Source organism: Macaca thibetana, chromosome 6 (assembly GCF_024542745.1).
Source record: "Macaca thibetana thibetana isolate TM-01 chromosome 6, ASM2454274v1, whole genome shotgun sequence".
Classification (NCBI taxonomy): Eukaryota; Metazoa; Chordata; class Mammalia; order Primates; family Cercopithecidae; genus Macaca; species Macaca thibetana.
The window spans coordinates 83,145,792-83,165,678 of record NC_065583.1 but is presented as its reverse complement, the minus strand read 5'-3'; the positions used below and the strand labels follow the sequence as shown (position 1 = coordinate 83,165,678).

Here is a 19,887-nt window from a genome sequence, read left to right as displayed (position 1 = left end):
GAAAAGATATTTACTATTACTTTTTTCTTATATAGTTTTAGATAAAGAGACTTGCACAGGAAGTGTTGATATTGTTCTCCTAAGGTCAATAATTATATCCTTTTTGGAACTAACGTTGGATTTATGAACTTTTATTTTGTACAAGTCATAGAACAATTTACAGTAGTGTGAAACTTCTTGTAGCTGCTTATATAATCTGTTTCTATTTTCTATTATCAACTATTACTAATTTGAGATAAAAATTATTCAGAAAATTACTAAACTGGAAAATCTTTTTTTTTTTTTTTTTTTTTTCTTTTTTCTGGCAGAGCTACCTGAGGTTTTATTTTGGACAAAAAAAAAAAAAAAAAAAAAAAAAAAAAAAAAAAAAAAAAAGCAACTAAATTGTTTTGTAGCTGGAGAAATGGGCAAGGGGCCCAGGCAGTAAACTCCCTGGCAGGTGAGCTGAGGGCTAGGGCTGAGCCTCAGGTGTGTCTCTCATTCTCAGTGCTACTCCGCAAGTGGCCTCCCTCCCAGGCTCTGGGGTAGCCTTAGAAGGGGTAGGCTGGGAGGGCCTGCCGCACCTGTCACTTGGGCAGGACGTCAGGACGTCAGAGGACTCGGACACCAGCTTCCCATCGCGGGTCTGAATCTTCTTCACAACCACGGCCCTGGTGGAGCTGGTGCAGCTGAAGGAGCTGGAGTCCGCACCAGAGCCAAAGCGGGAGCGCAGGCCGTAGCTGGGGCCCGGGCTTGTGAGGGACCCCATAGACCGAGCTCAGACCACTTGCCGCTGGTGGTCTTGCTATGGATGAATACTCATGTTCTGCATCCCAGACTCCAACCAGCTCTCTTCGCCCTCCAGCAGCTTCCTGTAGGTGGCAGTCTCGATGTCCACCAGCTTGACCTTCATCAAGGGCCAGCTTGACCTTCATCAGCTTCTGGTACTCACGCAGCTGCCACGCTATGTCCTGCTTGGCCCGCTGCAGGGCAACCTTCAGCTCGGACAGCTTGAATTTGGCATCCTTAATGGAAAGCTCTCCACGCTGCTCAGCATCTGCAATGGCGGCCTCCAAGGAAACCTCTGGCCTTTGAGGCCCTCCGTCTCAACCTGGAGCTGGCTGATGTTCCAGTTCATCTCAGAGATCTGAGTCTTTGTGCTCTGCAGGTCATCCGCGTGCTTCCCAGCCAGCGTCTGCAGCTACTCATACTTGATCTGGTACATGCTGTCAGCCTCAGCCCGGCTGCGGTTGGCAATCTCCTCGTAATGTGCCTTGACCTCAGCAATGATGCCGTCCACGTCCAGGGAGCGACTGTTGTCCATGGATAGCACCACAGAGGTGTCCAAGATCTGGGACTGCAGATCTTGCATCGCCTCTCCATACAGCTGCCTGAGGAAGTTATCTCGTCAGTCAGCCCTTGCAGGCGAGACTCCAGCTCTACCTTGTGCATGTAAGCTTCATCCACTTCCTTCTTGATGAGGACAAATTCATTCTCCATCTCTGTACGCTTATTGAACTCATCCTGGTACTTGTTCTTGAAGTTCTCCACCAGCCCCTGCATGTTGCCAAGCTTCGCCTCCAGCTTCAGCGTCTGTGGCCCAGAGTCTTCAACTGCCGCCTAAGGTTGTTGATGTAGCTCTTGAACATGTTCTCCATGTTCCTCTGAGCCATCTTCTGCCTCTGCAGGAGGCTCCACTTGGTTTCCAGCAACTTGTTCCCCTGCTCCAGGAACCATACCTTGTCTATGAAGGAGGCAAACTTGCTGTTGACGGTCTTGATCTGCTCCTTCTCCTGGGTGCACACAGCCTGGATGCTGGGGTCCACCTCCAGGTTAAGGGGGCTCAGCAGGCTCTGGTTGACCATGATGGCAGTGATGCCTCCCATGCCGCTAGCCCCACCATAACGTCCACCCAGGCCACCCAAGAAGCTGCTGTTGCTGCCCTCTCGGGAGAAGCTCGAGGAACTGGTGCGGGCACTGGGCCCACTCGTGTAGGAGCAGCTACTGAAGTCCTGGGGGCCAGAGGTGGACACCTTGTAGGACTTCTGGGTCACCCTGATGGACAAGGTGGAAGCAGGAGTGGAGGCAGACAGGTGGGCGGAACCAGATGGAGATCCCAGAAGGAGCAGAGAAACTGCTTCTTGGTGGAAAATCGTTTTATACTTTAGGATTTGTATTCCAAAGTATCAGTAAGCTTTCAAAAATGGTAACTATGACCCATGATAAGAGGTAATATTACAGCATGACCCACACAAAAACAAACATATATAAAACATGAATCAAAAGCTTTATTACATAGTACCTATCCTTGCTATGCACCACTAATTTTGACATTTTCTGTTAAATACTATTTTATTTCATGTTTTAAAAATGCTTTCCTAACATTAAGTTAATTTCACAACCAATAATAATCACAGCCTTCAATTTTTTTAAATGTCATGAACATTAGAATGATGATATAAATTAGAAGTGAGCTATTCTTAAATATATCCTTTTCTCTAGAAATTCCTTACAGATTTCTAAAAACTGCCACTTAGCACCTCAGCTAAATGATTAGATTTGGGGTTATAGACATGAATACTTTGCCTGTAAAGGTGATGTGTTAAGTACTTCATCTTTTGGATGTGTGGTATGTTAGTTTTGATTCAGAGCTGTAGACCCAGGCAACTGTTAGGTATGGGCAGAAATATTGATATTTTTTTTCCTCCACAGAGATGAGAGTTCTTGAGAAAAACAATGAAGTACAGGATAGAAAAAAAAAAATGAAGACTATGAGATGCAGCTGAATAAAGATAAAAGTAATAATTAGTCTCTCCTTTCCCAGTCCCAGCAAATGGGATTATCTGGCCAGGTCAGTATCTATCTTGACAGAGAAAAGTGAAATTCCTTCTCAGACATCTGCTTGTAGTTCCAAAGTAGAAATTAACAAACAAAAAAATCATTGAAAGAAACTATAAAGGAGAAATACTTTTCTTCATTTTCTTAAAATTTTTATCTATAAATTCAGAGGATAATAAATTATTTAAACTATTTAAATTAATAATTGCCCCCATGTTGCTGACATTGTGTAAAGAAAGATTAATAGTAATATTTGTTGAATTAAATTTATTAATATATGTCCAACTTATTAAAAAATATTTTAATGGATGAATAAAAATCTTCTCAAAGACTTATGAGAAATGTTTAATATTACCTAGTCTTCTAAAATAAGGTTATATTTGAAAATATGTAAAGTCCAGTTTCTCTAATGTATTTTTTTAGTTCATTCATATTTACCATCTGCAATTATCAAATTATTCAAACAATTTCTTCATTCCAGTGTCTTCTTACTTCTACTTCATTCAATGCCTAATCACCAGATGAGACAGTATTCTGGAAAACCAATATATATTTCATTATCCTTCTACCTCATATAGCCAGTGCCTTCTAGTTTATATCCAAGGCCCTAAAATTAGAAATAAAGGTTTCCCTAACCTGGATCTAGCCAGTCTATCTCACCTAACTCCTTACTTCACTATATGTTCAACACTGTGGACAAATGGAAGCCAATGATAATCCCGAAAGACACACCCACAAACACCATAAATCCAAATTTTGAACTCACAAAAGATCAAAATCCCTGACACCATAACTCTGCAGAAAGTAATTTAAAAATTATTTAAAAGATATTTACATTTTTTGAAAGGAGATTTATTTGAGAAACTTACAAAAACACAGCAGAACACTCATAAGCCACTTTACCCAATAATGTAGGCAATAATAACACAGATTTAAAGTATGAACATTCAGGTATACTGATAGTCACACTGATACAACAGTCATGGGCAGATGAACTACATTCACAAAAAATAGGTCAAAAAGCTAAATGTATGAATATGTATCACTATGGTTGATAATAGTGTGTTTTGGGACTGCCATCCTGAATACTGTGAGGAACAAACTAAGTCTTTTGACATGACTGATCGAAAACCAGGATGGGTTACAACTGCACCAATCACCCAAAGAGCCACGATCTCAATCTTTCACAAATGCAGATGTACAAAAATTGTCTTCATTTACTGAGGAAATTCCAATGTTTTTGCATACATGCCCCAATGCTTACACTCAAAGTCAATGTTGTGATAATGCACTTTCATGAATCATATTTGCAAAAAATGCATAAAACAAATTAGAAATTTCTAGAAGTCTCTACACAATGTATACTTCCAGTACTGGAAATGATGCAAAGATAGAATACATATCATAGAGAATTGCAAAAGAAAAAACTGCTGCGAATGTAAAATACTGGGGAAAAACTGAAAAAAAGAAAAAGAAAAAAACTCCAGAAAACTGAAAAGAAAATTTAGCATTTGAATATGTGTATTACAAGGATAGATTATGGGCAATTGCACAGAGATAGTTCATAAGAGCTGGCTGACTTTCACGACATTAACAATATTTTGTACCCTAGCATCACTATAAGTAGCTGATTTGTTTTCTTTTACAACGTGGCTTTTCTCAAACAATATGTTCACCTTCACGTTCTATATGGTGCTGCTCTTTTTGAAATGCTTCATGATTTGATATACACAGACATGAAGATTTTCTATTATATTTTCCCATCTTCTGTGCCATGCTTCTGTGTGGTTTTGCATACACAGAAGTCTATTCCACAGGCACTTATATACAGACCACAAATTTGGCAGAAGCGATAATGGTGATCAAACTGCAACATTGCTTAAGTGTCTTCTTATCCTACCATGCATATAATTACTTATGCATCAGTCAGCAACTTCACGAGCTTCTTCAGACAGCTTCAATTCATTAGAAGCTCCTGGAATATCATCAGCTGAAGGAAATGCCAACGCAGGCAATGACGCATTTTTAAACTTAAGTTCTCATTGTTGCTGTAACATGTGGTCAATCCTCTCCTCTGAATTTTCTGCCAAATGCATTGGCTGAATGGAAAATAACAAACTTTATTGGTAACACCTTGAAATTCACTTTTAAAGCCTTGATTGCACCTAGTTCTAAATCCACCATTATGGCTTCGGGATTCAATTGAAATTCATTTTCTTCTGCAAAAAGACAGTAACAAGGTAATTGTTCTGCCTAACAATGCAACTATCCTGTGATTGTGATTTTCAGGATTTTAGGCGTTAGGAATTTAAACTTTAGGGATATTGATCTTTAGGCAATCGGATCTTTTGGGATCTTATAGCCTCAGGATTGTGTCTTTCAGGATTATGACCCAAACCTGAACAAATCTGTCCCTTTGAATATAGATGTATCTGTCTTTCTGCCTTAAGTAATATTCATCCCTCTTTCAAGAAAGGCTTCTCATTGTTTCAGCACCCAGCCAAATCCCACCCTTTACTTAAGGAGCAATTCAAGTCTTACCCAAACTCTCCTCAGATTTTTCTATCCTGTGAGTAAAAATGGGGTTCATATTTCTGCATGGCGTATTCTTCTATAACTTAGTGGTTTTTTTAAAAAAAAACTATTAATCACACTTATTAGTATTTCTCTTTATTTCTCATATTAGGAATTTGGAAGACGGTTGTCTGAGCAATTCTGGCTCTATATCTCATGAGGCTGCAGTCAGATGTGGGTCAGGACATAGTTATCTGAAGACTGACTATGTGTGAAAGGTATGCTTACTCATGTGGATGGTAAGTGTGGGCTTTTGGTGGGAGGTCTCAGTTACCCTCCCTGTGGGCCCTTCCATAGGGCTGCTTGGTTTTCCTCAAGACATGGAGTTTAGTTTCTCCCACAATCCAAAAAAACAAGGTGGAAGTTGCAATGCCTTTTATGTCCTAACCTCAGATATCATACACCATCACTTCCACAGTATTCTACCGGTCTCATGGGTCAGCACTAATTAATGTATATGGACTCTACCCAAGGACATGAATATCAGAAGCCAAGGACTGCTTGGAGGCCTTTGGGAGGCCAGATACCACAGTATTAATTGTAATAAATGGCCTATTTAGGGTCTGCTTCTACCCACTATTTGAAATACCTGGAGTCCCTCAAAGTTTCCTTTTATTATTTCTAAAAGTATCTCATATGGATTGAAGCACAAAGTCATCTCAGATACCATGCAATCATTGCCATTTTTTTTCTCTCTTTTGGCTTCAGGCTTATGAAATCCCATGAAGGCCCTTTTCTTCAATACCTGGCACAAATCCTGATCATTGTGACTGAATACACACCATGCACATGCCCCACTGGGCCAAATCCTCTCTGCTGTGCCAAACATGATGTGGTGCCCAAAGTTGCGAACCTTGGGAGGCCTCCCATATGTTTGATGCCATTGGGTGGCAGGCACACTCTGTTGTCTGTTCTCTGCGAATGTATGGTAGAATGAATCCCAGAGAGTCAGCCAATGTGGCATAGTACATTATATAGTTATGGAGCTCCCAGTGATTTCAGACCTTTTGATAAAAGAGCCCTTTCATGTGTTACCTCAGTTTTCCTTGACGTAAGTTGACGTAAGTTGTTTTAGGCTGAAGGATGAGCTGAGTGATAGGCATTATTCTATATTAAAAACAGCTCTTCACTTCCAGTACCTATCATATTATGGCATAGCTATGTGCCAAATTTCTTTCTCCCTTGTAATAGTTATTTCCCAAGAGGTTTGCTTTCTCATAAAAATCTGTCTCTACGAGTCCTAAAGTCCATTCAAGTTAGGTTCAATTGGGACTCCAACTACACTCCTCCTGCTAATATCCTTAAGAGTTCTCTAGTCCCAGAAATGCACAATCTTTTTATTGGAATAAACAGAATCTTTTCCTAGGCTTGACTCTGAGGGATGCTGTTACCTAGATAACAAATAGCCAAGAGCCACCTGTGTAAAGACTTTCCAGAAGCTCTAATGACAGAAGTAGTGTAACAACGTTGATTTAACATCTCTTGTGAAAAGTTAATTTAGAATAGCTTTATCCGTTCCCTCACAGTTTCACTTAAGGAGGCAAAGAGACTAGTGTTATACTTCATAGGTTTTGAAGAAAAACAGGCTGAAATTAAAAGCCCAGTTTATCCACATAGCAGCAAAATACATTTGGTAAGTTACTAAGTCTAATTTTCCTCATCTGATATCATATGGTTATCATAAAAATTATCTAAGACTATTCAAGTCTGTGTTTAAAAATAAATGATAGGAACATTCACTATTATCATTAACATCCTAATAATTACTGATAATGTCCCATAACAAGACTTCTCATCATTCTGTAAAACTCCCTTTTGTAGCTTTGGGGCTAATAGTGGACTGAGGTCCAGCCTGTAGCTGATTTTCCAGGTCATACCATCAACAGTACCCTCTTTGTCCCCAGAGTCAAATTTTAATTTTGGATCTTCAGGGCACAAGCAAGTGGGAGATTGAATCTCAACTTACTTCTGATCTTTATTATGGGACCTGGAATAGACAAAACTCTATTGTTAATATCAAATTTGAAATCAATTTGAATCAATTTGAAAGGCAGATTCATGGAGTTTCTGACTACATTCCCTGCTCTGCACTTTCCTTCTTGGTGGTTGTCTTCCTTCCCCTGCCTTTCCTCAGAATTCATCAATCAAAATCTCCCTGGAACTATGCTTCTCAAAGTACGGTCCCTACAGTACTTATCACTTCAAGAACGAAAGCATAATAGTTGAAATTAAGATTCCCAGGCCCCACTCCCAAATCTCTCTCTCTCTCTCTCTCTCTCCATATATATGTATATACACATATATATACACACCACACACATATATATACATATATACACACATATATACACATACATATATATACACATATATATAAAACACACAAGTGTGTGTGTGTATATATATATAACATGCACATAAACATACATATGTATGTGTGTGGTTTTTTCTCAACACACTTCTGAGGTGATTGATGTGCAGGGAGCTTGGATCCAAACTTTGGGTAGCACCACCTGACTGCACAAAAAGTTTGGGAGCCATGGTATCAAACCATCATTAATTAAGCCTCATGTTTAAAAGACCAGAAAAGTTAGGCTTGACATGGCTTACCAAGTAAAACTGGACTTTAACATTACTAAAATTTTGCTTTTGCTGTGGTTGTGTGCCACAAGAAAAAATGGTATTAATGAAACAGTAATGAAATGATTGATTGTTCCAATTCACAGTTCTATATGTTTATTACACACAATATTAGGGAAGAACTTAATGATCAGCCACTAGTTTGGGTCACCTCAAAGTTAATTCTAGGATAGTACCTTGAAATGCTGGATAACTTGGTAGCTGTTCCAATGATTAGTGCTTCCCCATCTTGGGTTTTGCCCATCTTTATGCTGTAAATGACTTTCTATTTCTCCTCCTCTATCAATTTGTATTAAGTGTGGGAATCATACTTTCTTTCCTTTTATCCTAGCCACCATTAAAATATTTTACTATAGCAACCATTTGCTTAGAGTGAACCTCATCTCACCTACTACTTCTACTACTGTCAATAAAAAAGCTTTTTTTCTACAATTACAGGCACAAATGTCCTACAGTCTGATATATCTTTAAAAAAGGAATCCGTATGGTCATGGGGCTTTTTCCTTGGTTTAAAACACCTATGTACCCATCACCAAGCATTCCCCCACAATTGTAAGACATTCTCTGCCCTGATAGAGAAGATGTTATTCCCTATGGGTCCTGTAGGGTTCGATCAACACACTTTTCTTTCTATTTTCCATCCCTACTTCCTTTTACATAATGCCCTGGTGGAAAGTTCCTGCTAGGGTCAAAACGTTCTTTGACTAATGCTGGCAGGGACCCTCTAGTCTCCAGGGAAGACCATCACTCTTCCCTTGGAAACTAAACAGCCTTTTCTACTAGCTGCAACAATAGTTCTAACCCAGTTTTCTATTGCTATGCCCAGGCTTGGAGATATATAAATAATCTCTGGCAGTACACATTTTCTCTACGCTCATGCTAGTATCTGTTTAATACAAGGCAGTTAGTTCTCATCTTTGGGTAGCAATTAGTCCATGCTATGAATAGATGCTATACTAGAATTACTAATTACCCAGAGAAACCCAAGGAATATAATTTCTGTTTCACAGAGCACAGCAGCCTGACGATTAAGAAAAATCATAATGGCAGTATATTATTTCTCTAATTTGGCTCCATTTCATGACTGTGGAATTTGCAGGCTACCTTTTCCTTGGTGCCCACACACAGAAACTTCTGAGCTCTCACATTGCCTCTGCCAGTCCCTCCTTTCCTACTTTGGCTCTGACACACTGTGGTAGCCCAGATGGCTTCTGTCTGTGAAACCCCTTCCAGGCCCCTCTCTATAGGCAGGGAAGGTAGTGCCATTTCACACTTATGCCCTCTGCAGTCCAAGGTACTCTTAATGCTCCAATCACCCAGGGAAGCCCCTCTTCCTCATAAGAAAGTTACACACTGGGAGCACAAAGCAGAGCTTCTTTGTGGTCAGTATATCATCTCCCAGAAATTTTGGTAATGCTTGTCTTTTCTAGAAAACTTCATTTTTCTCAAAGCAGCTTTCTCCACATTCCTGTTTGTCCAGGATAAACAGTCCATTTAAGTAAAGCATCAAGCTGTGTTCACTCCTTCTCTAACACTAGGACTTGACTAATGTAACAAATCTTTTTAGGAAAAGTTTATTCCCAGGATGCTTTTAAGTGTCCCATACAAATGTATTCTCAGCATATTCACTTTATCAGTGTCATAGATATACACAGTCCAACTTTTAGGGTGAACAGAGTTTTGCCTTATGCTCAGCTCTCCCCTTCCTCCACCTCTGCCTTTGCTAACTTCCACGAAGTACTCAAAATCCAACACTTGGTTGAAAGTACAGTCTTGAGTAGGTTCCAAATTTTTTTTGAGACTTTAAGATGCTCAAGGCTGGTGTATTAGTTATCTATTGCTGCATCACAAATTACCCCAAAATGTCATGACTGCAAACAACAAGGGTTTGTTATCTCACAGGCTCTGTGAGTCAGGCACCTGGGAGCAGCTTAGCTAGCTGGGTCTACCTCAAAACCTCTCATGAGGCTGCAATCAAGGTGTTGGCCAGGGATGCAGTTATCTCCAAAGTCAATTCAGAGACCTTTATAAAAAAAACATTTACAGTGTTATGCCAAATTAGATATTGATTACATATATCATAAAATTAATAAATCAAGCAGATTTTTCTACTTCATAATTCATGTCAAATTTAATAGTCTCTTCACTGATTCTCTGTACTGAGAAAGGGCATTTTCGTTTTCCCCCTCATTCTTAAGACTAACAAAGGACATTCTGTAATCTTCAGTTTCTTGGGGACCGAGAAGCTCTTATTTATTCCTAATATTTCTCAGCAGCTTTAATTTGGATAAATGTTTTCAGAATTTTTTTTTTTTCAAATTGCTTCCAACCTCACGCTCAGGTCATTGTTGACTCTAGACTGAAAACACCAGTTCTTCCTCAAATGAGTCTCCCCATAAGAGTTGCTCACAACATGGTAAGTGGCTTCCCTCAGAGTAAGGACTCAAAAAAATAGAGACACATAGAGAAAGAGGGAGAGACAAATACAGACAGATGGAGAGAGAGAGAGAGAGAGAGAGAGAGAGACAGAAACAGAGAGACACACAAAGAGAAAGAAAGAGAAGGAAGGAGATGCTCAGAATTCCTATGCCTGGTTACATGGATTTTGTGTATGTGATTTTTTCCATTGTAATTTAACAATATTCAGGGTAGAGTCATTTTATAGTGTTTATTAGGAAATTCTAATGAGTATTGGGCTCAAGGAGAACTCTTTAGAAATGGCATGTGACAACTATGTGAATATTAACTCATTGCCATTACACTGAACACAAAATAATAAATATATCCAAAGTAATTGGCTATTTAAAATCACGTTTGCAAAACAGCCTGTGGCTAAAGTGCTTGTTAACTTGGCAGTGACAAAATAGGACAATTTTATACTGAAATGGTTTTTATATAGAAGGTCTCTGCCAGAACTAAGGACTTTCCTGGAAATGATTTGTAAAAGGCTTTGCATAAAGACATACTGCAAATAAGGCCACCAACTTCTTATTTCTACACTCATTCTTTATTGTTGTAGTCGAATAATACCCGCCGCCCCCCCAACCCCAGAGATGTCACATTGTAATCCTTGGGATCTATGGCCTTATATGGAATACCTACATTTAATAGGTGGCCTTACATGGTAAAAGAGGCTATAGACATGATCAAATTAAGGGTCTTCAGATGGGGAGATTATTCTAGATTATCCGAATAGGCCCAGTGTAATCACAAGGGTCTTTATAAGAGAGAGAGGTGTGGCCGGGCACGGTGGCTTATTCCTGTAATCCCAGCACTTTGGGAGGCCAAGTTGGGCAGATCATGAGGCCAGGAGTTCGAGACCAGACTGACCAACATGATGAGATCCCCTTTCTACTAAAAATACAAAAATTAGCTGGGCATGGTGGTATGCACCTGTAATCCCAGCTACTTGGGACACTGAGGCAGGAGAATAGCTTAAACCTGGGAGGTGGAGGTTGCAGTGAGCTGAGATCATGCCACTGCACTCCAGCCTAGGCGACAGAGTGAGACTCCAATTCAAAAAAAAAAAAAAAAAAAAAAAAAAAAAAAAAGGAGAGAGAGAAGTGGCTCAGAGTGAGAAAGATGACCAGGTGGTGACACAAGCAGAGAGACAGAAAGAGATTTGGAGATGATGTACTGCTGACTTTGAAGATGAAGGAAAGGAGTCACAGTCAGGAAATACTCTGGTCTCCAGAGTATTTCTACTTGCTAGAGAAGGCAAGTAGATGGATTCTCCCCTAGAGCCTCTAGAAGGAACCAGCCTTGCTAACACCCTGACTTTGGTCCAATGAGACTGATTTTGAACTTCTGGCCTCCAAAATTGTAAGAGACTAAATTTATGTTGTTTTAAGCCTCCAGGTAATTTGTAGTAACTCATTACAGCAGTAATAGGAAACTAATATAGTTATAAAAGAAATAGTGATGAGTCTGTCAGCATTTTTAGAAGTATTCCATGATAGGTTAAATGTATTGAAGCTTTTTTAAAAACATGTAGCCAACCCAGTTCTCCAAATACAGAGAGAGGCATCATTTCCACATGATGGAAGAGCTAGACTAAGAGGGCATTCCTCCTCAAAAAGACCTCTCCCTCTTCCAAGTGGAGGTGGGGCTGGGAGTACAGCCTGAGCATCAGCTGGGGTACAGATCCTCTACCAAGGGACACAGAAGGGGAGAAACCCTGGCAGCAACTATTCCCTGGGATCCCCACTGGGCAGAGCCCAGGGACTGCAGGCATCATTGTTTCCATAGCAACCCATGGATTTTTTTTTTTTTTTTGGAAGATTATATGGTGGCTCTATTCCTGCAGAAAATTGGGATTATTCACCCATTTCTACAAAGACGTATAAATTAAGAAATATGAAGCATATCTGTGTCTCCCATGGCCCAAGTTAAGCACTCCAATCCTTCCCTGAACTTTTCATTACATGCTGAATTGACCATGAAATGAAATTTCAAACAAGGTTCTTAGAGCTCATGTTAGAGAGAGTTACTTGTAAGACAAAAGTACTTATTTTACAAAATATGTATACCTCTCCCACAAATATTTCATATAGTTTCAGAATCAAAACTAATTTATGAGACAAAGGTTTAACATATTTCTAGCCACTGTGGCTTTGTTTTATTTAGAAGACATTTTACTATAGCATTTAAAGAACCACTTGTGCATGGGAGATGAAGAGTTGGCAGACCTCCTTCTTACAAAAAAGGAAACCTTCAAGGGGACTTTGTAAAAATCTCAGAAATGAAAGTGTATGATAGCTCATTGGAGGAATGCCACTAACTACTGGGGAGTGATGCTGGTAGGCAGAGGGCATTTTCAGCTCATAATTGGGTTTCAGTGGCTTGGCTTAGGAGGCTTAACTGAGGAAAGGACTCAGGGCTCATTAGGCAAAAAAAATCTAAAAGCTAAAAGTAGTGATGTGTACACTGCCTCCAGCTGCCTACCCCTTCTTCTAGTTGACCCCAAAGAGGGGCTCACTGGCAGGGAGGGCTGCTGTGCCTATTCTGTGGCAGGGCAGGCACTCCAAGTGAACATTCCCAGCATGAATACCACTACATAAACTAAAAAAGATTTCTGTAATTTAATGCTCAACAAAGAATCTGGCAGAGCCTTGTCCTGAATCCCACAGCACTCTATTCCTTAGTCTTCAAGGGTAAGGAGAAGCCCCTGGTGACTCCACAACCTCCCACAATCAACCATATTAAGCTCAAGTGTCTGCCAACAGCACCTACCTTCAGAAGGACCTGTCCCCATGTAAGTGCCCGCATGAGGCTGGACTCAGGGGGCCATAATGCCTGTCCACCAAGAGTTTTCCACATTTTCCCTGGTCCTCAATATCTCCATACTGGACAACCATGACATCATCCTCACCTGAGGGGCCCACAAGCTAAAATTCTTCGAGCATTGCTGTCAACACTGCCTGCAACTCTGGAGGAATGCCATCTCCAGTTCTTCTCTTCTTTGACCAGCCCATTGCAGGGCAGATGTGCTGCCTCCCAGAGGATATGTTCACATACTCCCACTCCCCCTGTATCTGGAGAGTAATCACATGATAGACCTAATAGTGATACAGACTTTTTTTTTTTTTTTGGCCAGATTCAAGGACCTCTGAAGACACATAGCTCTACCCTCTGCAGACACAACTAGCAAGGGGTCTCAGGCACTCTGTCACTTCAGTTCTTCAAAACCTAGAGAGCTTCATCTATGCAAAGTAACCACAGCCCTATGAGATAACCAAGGGAGAGTCCCCATGGTCCCCATAAGTCCCAGCACCTGAGCCTATAGAGCCCAGCGACACATGAAACAACTATATTGAATAAAACAGTTCAGACTTGCAAAACCATCAAAATAAAGAAGACACTCTTACAGATTTTTCCCATGTAGTTTGAGTAGATTTTCATACAGTTTTCATGTAACCTCCAGATAACTTTTTTTTTTTTCCTAAACGAGTACTTTATTTTTTTTTTTAATTTATTTATTATTGTTATACTTTAAGTTGTAGGGTACATGTGCATAACGTGCAGGTTTGTTACATATGTATACTTGTGCCATGTTGCTGTGCTGCACCCATCAACTCGTGATTTACATCAGGTATAACTCCCAATGCAATCCCTCCCCCCTCCCCCCTCCCCACTCCCCATGATAGGCCCCGGTGTGTGATGTTCCCCTTCCTGAGTCCAAGTGATCTCATTGTTCAGTTCCCACCTATGAGTGAGAACGTGCGGTGTTTGGTTTTCTGTTCTTGTGATAGTTTGCTAAGAATGATGGTTTCCAGCTGCATCCATGTCCCTACAAAGGATACAAACTCATCCTTTTTGATGGCTGCATAATATTCCATGGTGTATATGTGCCACATTTTCTTAATCCAATCTGTCACTGATGGACATTTGGGTTGATTCCAAGTCTTTGCTATTGTGAATAGTGCTGCAATAAACATACGTGTGCATGTGTCTTTATAGCAGCATAATTTATAATCCTTTGGGTATATACCCAGTAATGGGATGGCTGGGTCATATGGTACATCTAGTTCTAGATCCTTGAGGAATCGCCATACTGTTTTCCATAATGGTTGAACTAGTTTACAATCCCACCAACAGTGTAAAAGTGTTCCTATTTCTCCACATCCTCTCCAACACCTGTTGTTTCCTGACTTTTTAATGATCGCCATTCTAACTGGTGTGAGATGGTATCTCATTGTGGTTTTGATTTGCATTTCTCTGATGGCCAGTGATGATGAGCATTTTTTCATGTGTCTGTTGGCTGTATGCATGTCTTCTTTTGATGATTCAATGCCATCCCCATCAAGCTACCAATGTGTTTCTTCACAGAATTGGAAAAAACTGCTTTAAAGTTCATATGGAACCAAAAAAGAGCCCGCATCTCCAAGACAATCCTAAGTCAAAAGAACAAAGCTGGAGGCATCACGCTACCTGACTTCAAACTATACTACAAGGCTACAGTAACCAAAACAGCATGGTACTGGTACCAAAACAGAGATATAGACCAATGGAACAGAACAGAGTCCTCAGAAATAATACCACACATCTACAGCCATCTGATCTTTGACAAACCTGAGAGAAACAAGAAATGGGGAAAGGATTCCCTATTTAATAAATGGTGCTGGGAAAATTGGCTAGCCGTAAGTAGAAAGCTGAAACTGGATCCTTTCCTTACTCCTTATACGAAAATTAATTCAAGATGGATTAGAGACTTAAATGTTAGACCTAATACCATAAAAATCCTAGAGGAAAACCTAGGTAGTACCATTCAGGACATAGGCATGGGCAAAGACTTCATGTCTAAAACACCAAAAGCAACAGCAGCAAAAGCCAAAATTGACAAATGGGATCTAAGTAAACTAAAGAGCTTCTGCACAGCAAAAGAAACTACCATCAGAGTGAACAGGCAACCTACAGAATGGGAGAAAATTTTTGCAATCTACTCATCTGACAAAGGGCTAATATCCAGAACCTACAAAGAACTCAAACAAATTTACAAGAAAAAAACAAATAACCCCATCAAAAAGTGGGCAAAGGATATGAACAGATAACTTTAATTGAATGAAATACTATCTTACCTCCTGGTCCATGGCCACATCTAAAACTTAAATGACATTTTAACAGAGTGGATTGATTTCACCTCCCTCAAATCCTTTGTTCAGGCCACTCACTCACTCAAGCTAGGTACTGAGACATGTATATTCAGGACTATGAAAATTGAATTTCTGCCTTGCAGTGTTAGCATAGAGATTTACATGCTTGTGGACAAGTTACCAACAGTTCTGAATGTTAAAACACCAAACAATCAAGGATGTCCAGTGGTTCTTGGATTTGCATTAAGTGACCACCTTAAGTGCTCAATTTATCATGCAGCTCACAGGTTCTTCTGAAAGGAAAGAGATTTATTATGTACTTACTCAAAGACAAAATATTTGAGTAATTAGAATCCCTGTCTGCCTCACCCTGATTTTATTCTACTCTGATCCAATCCAGGACACACAAGATGAAACTGTTTGCCCCAACATCAGAGTGGAGGCCATCCTGTCTCCTCACTGGTGGAGGTAAACATTGGGCCTGCATCTTCAAGATGTTGGTCTCAGACATGGACAACTGCCTTATGAGAAAGAAAGAGTTTCTGGTCATTAGAGCTAACTTTAAGACATGAAATTCAGATGGTCTTTCATGGTGGCACAATCTTATCACTGCAGCCTTGAGTACTGAGGCAAGGGCAGACACACTGAGTCCCCTGTTGGGTAAGATGGGAATGATTTTTAAATACTTCTACTCTCAAATTATTTATGGGTCAGACTGCATAAACCATCAGGGAAAAGCAAAGTTTCACAAGAGACAAAACAGAGTGGATCAGGTTGCCCTACAGTCCCCATTTTCTCAATATAATATCCATAGAATATTGTGGTTGCTTGCCATCCTGGCCAAGGACACAGGTGAAAGCACAAGGGCTAACAAAACTTCTTGCTGTCACTGCTTGTTCCCAGGTGATATGGTTTAGCTGTATCCCCACCCAAATCTCATCTTGAATTGTAGCTCCCATGATTCCCACGTGTCATGGGAGGGATCTGATGGGAGGTAACTGAATCATGGGGGCAGGTCTTTCCCATGCTGTTCCTGTGATAGTGAATAAGTCTCATGAGATCTAATGGTTTTATAAAGGGGAGTTTCCCTGCACAACCTCTCTTGCCTGCTGCCATGTAAGACATGCCTTTAACCTTCCAGCATGACTGTGAGACCTCCCCAGTCATGTGGAACTGTAGTCCATTAAACCTCTTTTTTTTCCTTTATAAATTACCCAGTCGCAGGTATGTGTTTATTAGCAGCGTGAGAACAGACTAATACAATAGGATTTGTGTGGAGAATTTGCCTCTCCTCCATGATTTGCTGGCATCTGGGTGGTGATGGGCCACTCACCAACATGCTGCCCCTTATCCCACAACTTGCCTCCTTCTGATCTAGCCACTGCTACACTGTTCACCAAGAAAGTCTCCTTCTTCTGTGTGCCATTCAGACACCTGGGCTATTACTATGACTCTCAGTTTAAAAACTACTATTAAAAACATTGTTTGAATTCTTTAGCTTTTGTATTCTTCTATCTGCTAACGTTTAGATACAAATCTACAGCCAGATGCAGAAAGTTAACCCAAACACGTGGCAGAAAGAGCATCCATTGAAACTAACCCCATGGTCAGAAAGAAATGCAAACTATGTGACTAGAAAAGCAATTATTGCAGGACTGGCTACATCGTTTATGGGTCCAGTGTAAACTAACAACGTGGGGGCCCAACGTGGGGGTTCAAAAACTATAAGAATGTCAAGGTGGTGACAGCAGAGCATTAAACAGAACATGAGGCACTTCTAAGCACAGGGCCCTGTTTAGCTACACAGGCTGCACACACAGAAAGCAGCCCTGATTATGGGAAATCATTTCCCACTGCCCAAATTAGGAATTTTCACCAAGAATCCACCAGAATATGAGAAGCCTTTCTTCTCAACAATCCACAAGAAGCCTTGGCACACTCCAGCTGGAGAAGAGAGCCTATAGATGATGGAACCAGCATCTGTTATTCTGCTGAGCCCGATCCAATGTGGCTACACCTGGGCTGTTATATTTTTTAAAAGATCCTGATCTGGGAGGAAGTTCTAGATACCTCCCTTCTATTCTCACCTTGCTTGTGCTTCTTCTAGTCTTTGTAGTTTCTGCTTTCCTGGCTCCATAACTCAGCTTTGATATCTGATTCTGCTGCCTTAAGCTTGGTAATCATCCAGATACCCCCTTCTGACTTCTCAGACTCTAGTTTCAGCTCTGGCTGCTTTCAGCTTTCCTGGCTCCCCAGGTTTTGATATCCCACATATCACATGAGACACTCTCTCTTTTTGTTTCCACCCTAGTTCATTGTAATCTCACTGGTCAGACTAGCCTTCTTTCCCCTATTACATAGGGAAGGGTAAAACTATAATCAGAAGGTAGCATATGTAACCATTACCTAGTAGTTACTTTCTTAAAAAATAGTCACTACTTGACTTCAAACTATACTACAAGGCTACAGTAACCAAAACAGCATGGTACTGGTACCAAAACAGAGTTATAGACCAATGGAACAGAACAGAGTCCTCAGAAATAATACCACACATGTACAGCCATCTGATCTTTGACAAACCTGAGAAAAACAAGAAATGGGGAAAAGATTTCCTTTTTAATAAATGGTGTTTGGAAAACTGGCTAGCCATATGTAGAAAGCTGAAACTGGATCCCTTCCTTACACTTTATACGAAAATTAATTCAAGATGGATTAGAGACTTAAATGTTAGACCTAAAACCATAATTAACACCTACGAATATAAAGGTGAAGTGGATTTCGCATAGGTCTGATTAAGTGTATAAACTGAAAATAGGGGAATCAGTGGACAAAGCCTCCTATAACGGCGAATACCACTCCTATTGATAGAACATACTGGAAATGGGCTACAACATAGTACGTGTCATGTAAGACAATATCTAATGATGAATTAGCTAATACAATGCTGGTTAAACCTCCTATTGTGAAAAGGAAAATGAATCCTAGGGCTCAGAATATTGCAGAAGATCATTTTATGTTACTGCCTTTGAGGGTAGCTAATCAGCTAAAGACCTTGATGCCAGTAGGGATAACAATAATTATGGTAGCAGAAGTGAAGTATGCTTGTGTGTCTACATCTGTTCCTACTGTAAATATATGTTGAGCCCATGTGATAAACCCTAAGAAGCCAATTGATATCATGGCTCATACTAAGCCCATGTATCCAAATTGTACCTTTTTTTCCAGACGAACATGTTATGATGTGGGAGATTATCCCAGAGCATGGTAGGATAAGGACATAGACTTCAGAGTGACCAAAAAATCAGAATACATGTTGGTACAAAATAGGGTCACCCCTACCAGCAGGGTCAAAAAAAGTAGTGTTGAGGTTACGGTCAGTTAGTAGTGTAGCAACAGTATAGTAATGCTGGCGACTAGGACTGGGAGGGAAAGGCGTAAAAGGACTGCCATAATGAGGATTGATCAAACTAAAAGGGGTGTTTGATACTGGGATACAGCTGGGGGTTTTATGTTAATAATTGTGGTAATAAAGTTAATGGCCCTTAAAATAGAAGAGACACCTGTCAAGTGGAGCGAGAAGATGGTCAGGTCCACAGAGTGTCCTGCATGTGCTAGGTTTCCTGCTAAAGGGGGATATACTGTCCAGCCGGTTCCAACGCCAGCTTCTACTATTGAAGACACAAGTAGGAGTAGAAAAGATGGAGCGAGGAGTCAGAAGCTCATATTATTTATCTGGGAGAATGCCATATCGGGTGCACCAATTATAAGAGGGACTAGCCAGTTGCCAAAACCCCCAATTATGATTGGTATCACGGTAAAGATTATAAGAATGAGTGGGCGGTAACAACAACGTTATAGATCTGATCATCTCCTAGCAGAGTTCATGGTTGGCCTAGTTCTGCTTGAATTAGAAGGCTTAAGGCGGTGCCAACTATCCCCAACCATGTGCCGAATAACAGGTACGGTATTCCCTTATCTTTGTGGTTAGTTGAAAACAATCAAGATTGATTGGTGGGTGGGGGGGGGTTATCTTATAAAAGAATAAGGTTTGTAGGCTTATAAAGAAAAGGCTTATAAACCTATTCTTTATTATAAAGAATCACTTGAACGATATCACTTGAATTGTATCACAAATGGTATCACTTGGATTCTGTGTAAAATAATTCTTAAAATGTCCAGGCGTGACCCTTTCTCTGGTGTGAAGGCACTCAAGTGATCATGGGCCCTTTTGAAGTTGAACTGGGAGAGTCAATAATAGGTTCAT

At 40.4% G+C, this 19,887-nt stretch overlaps 1 pseudogene; it reads right to left on the bottom strand.

Moving 5' to 3' along the window:
* Positions 1-451: 451 nt before the first annotated feature.
* LOC126956143 (keratin, type II cytoskeletal 8-like) overlaps positions 452-19,887 on the bottom strand; it is a 30,598-nt pseudogene continuing 11,162 nt past the window's right edge.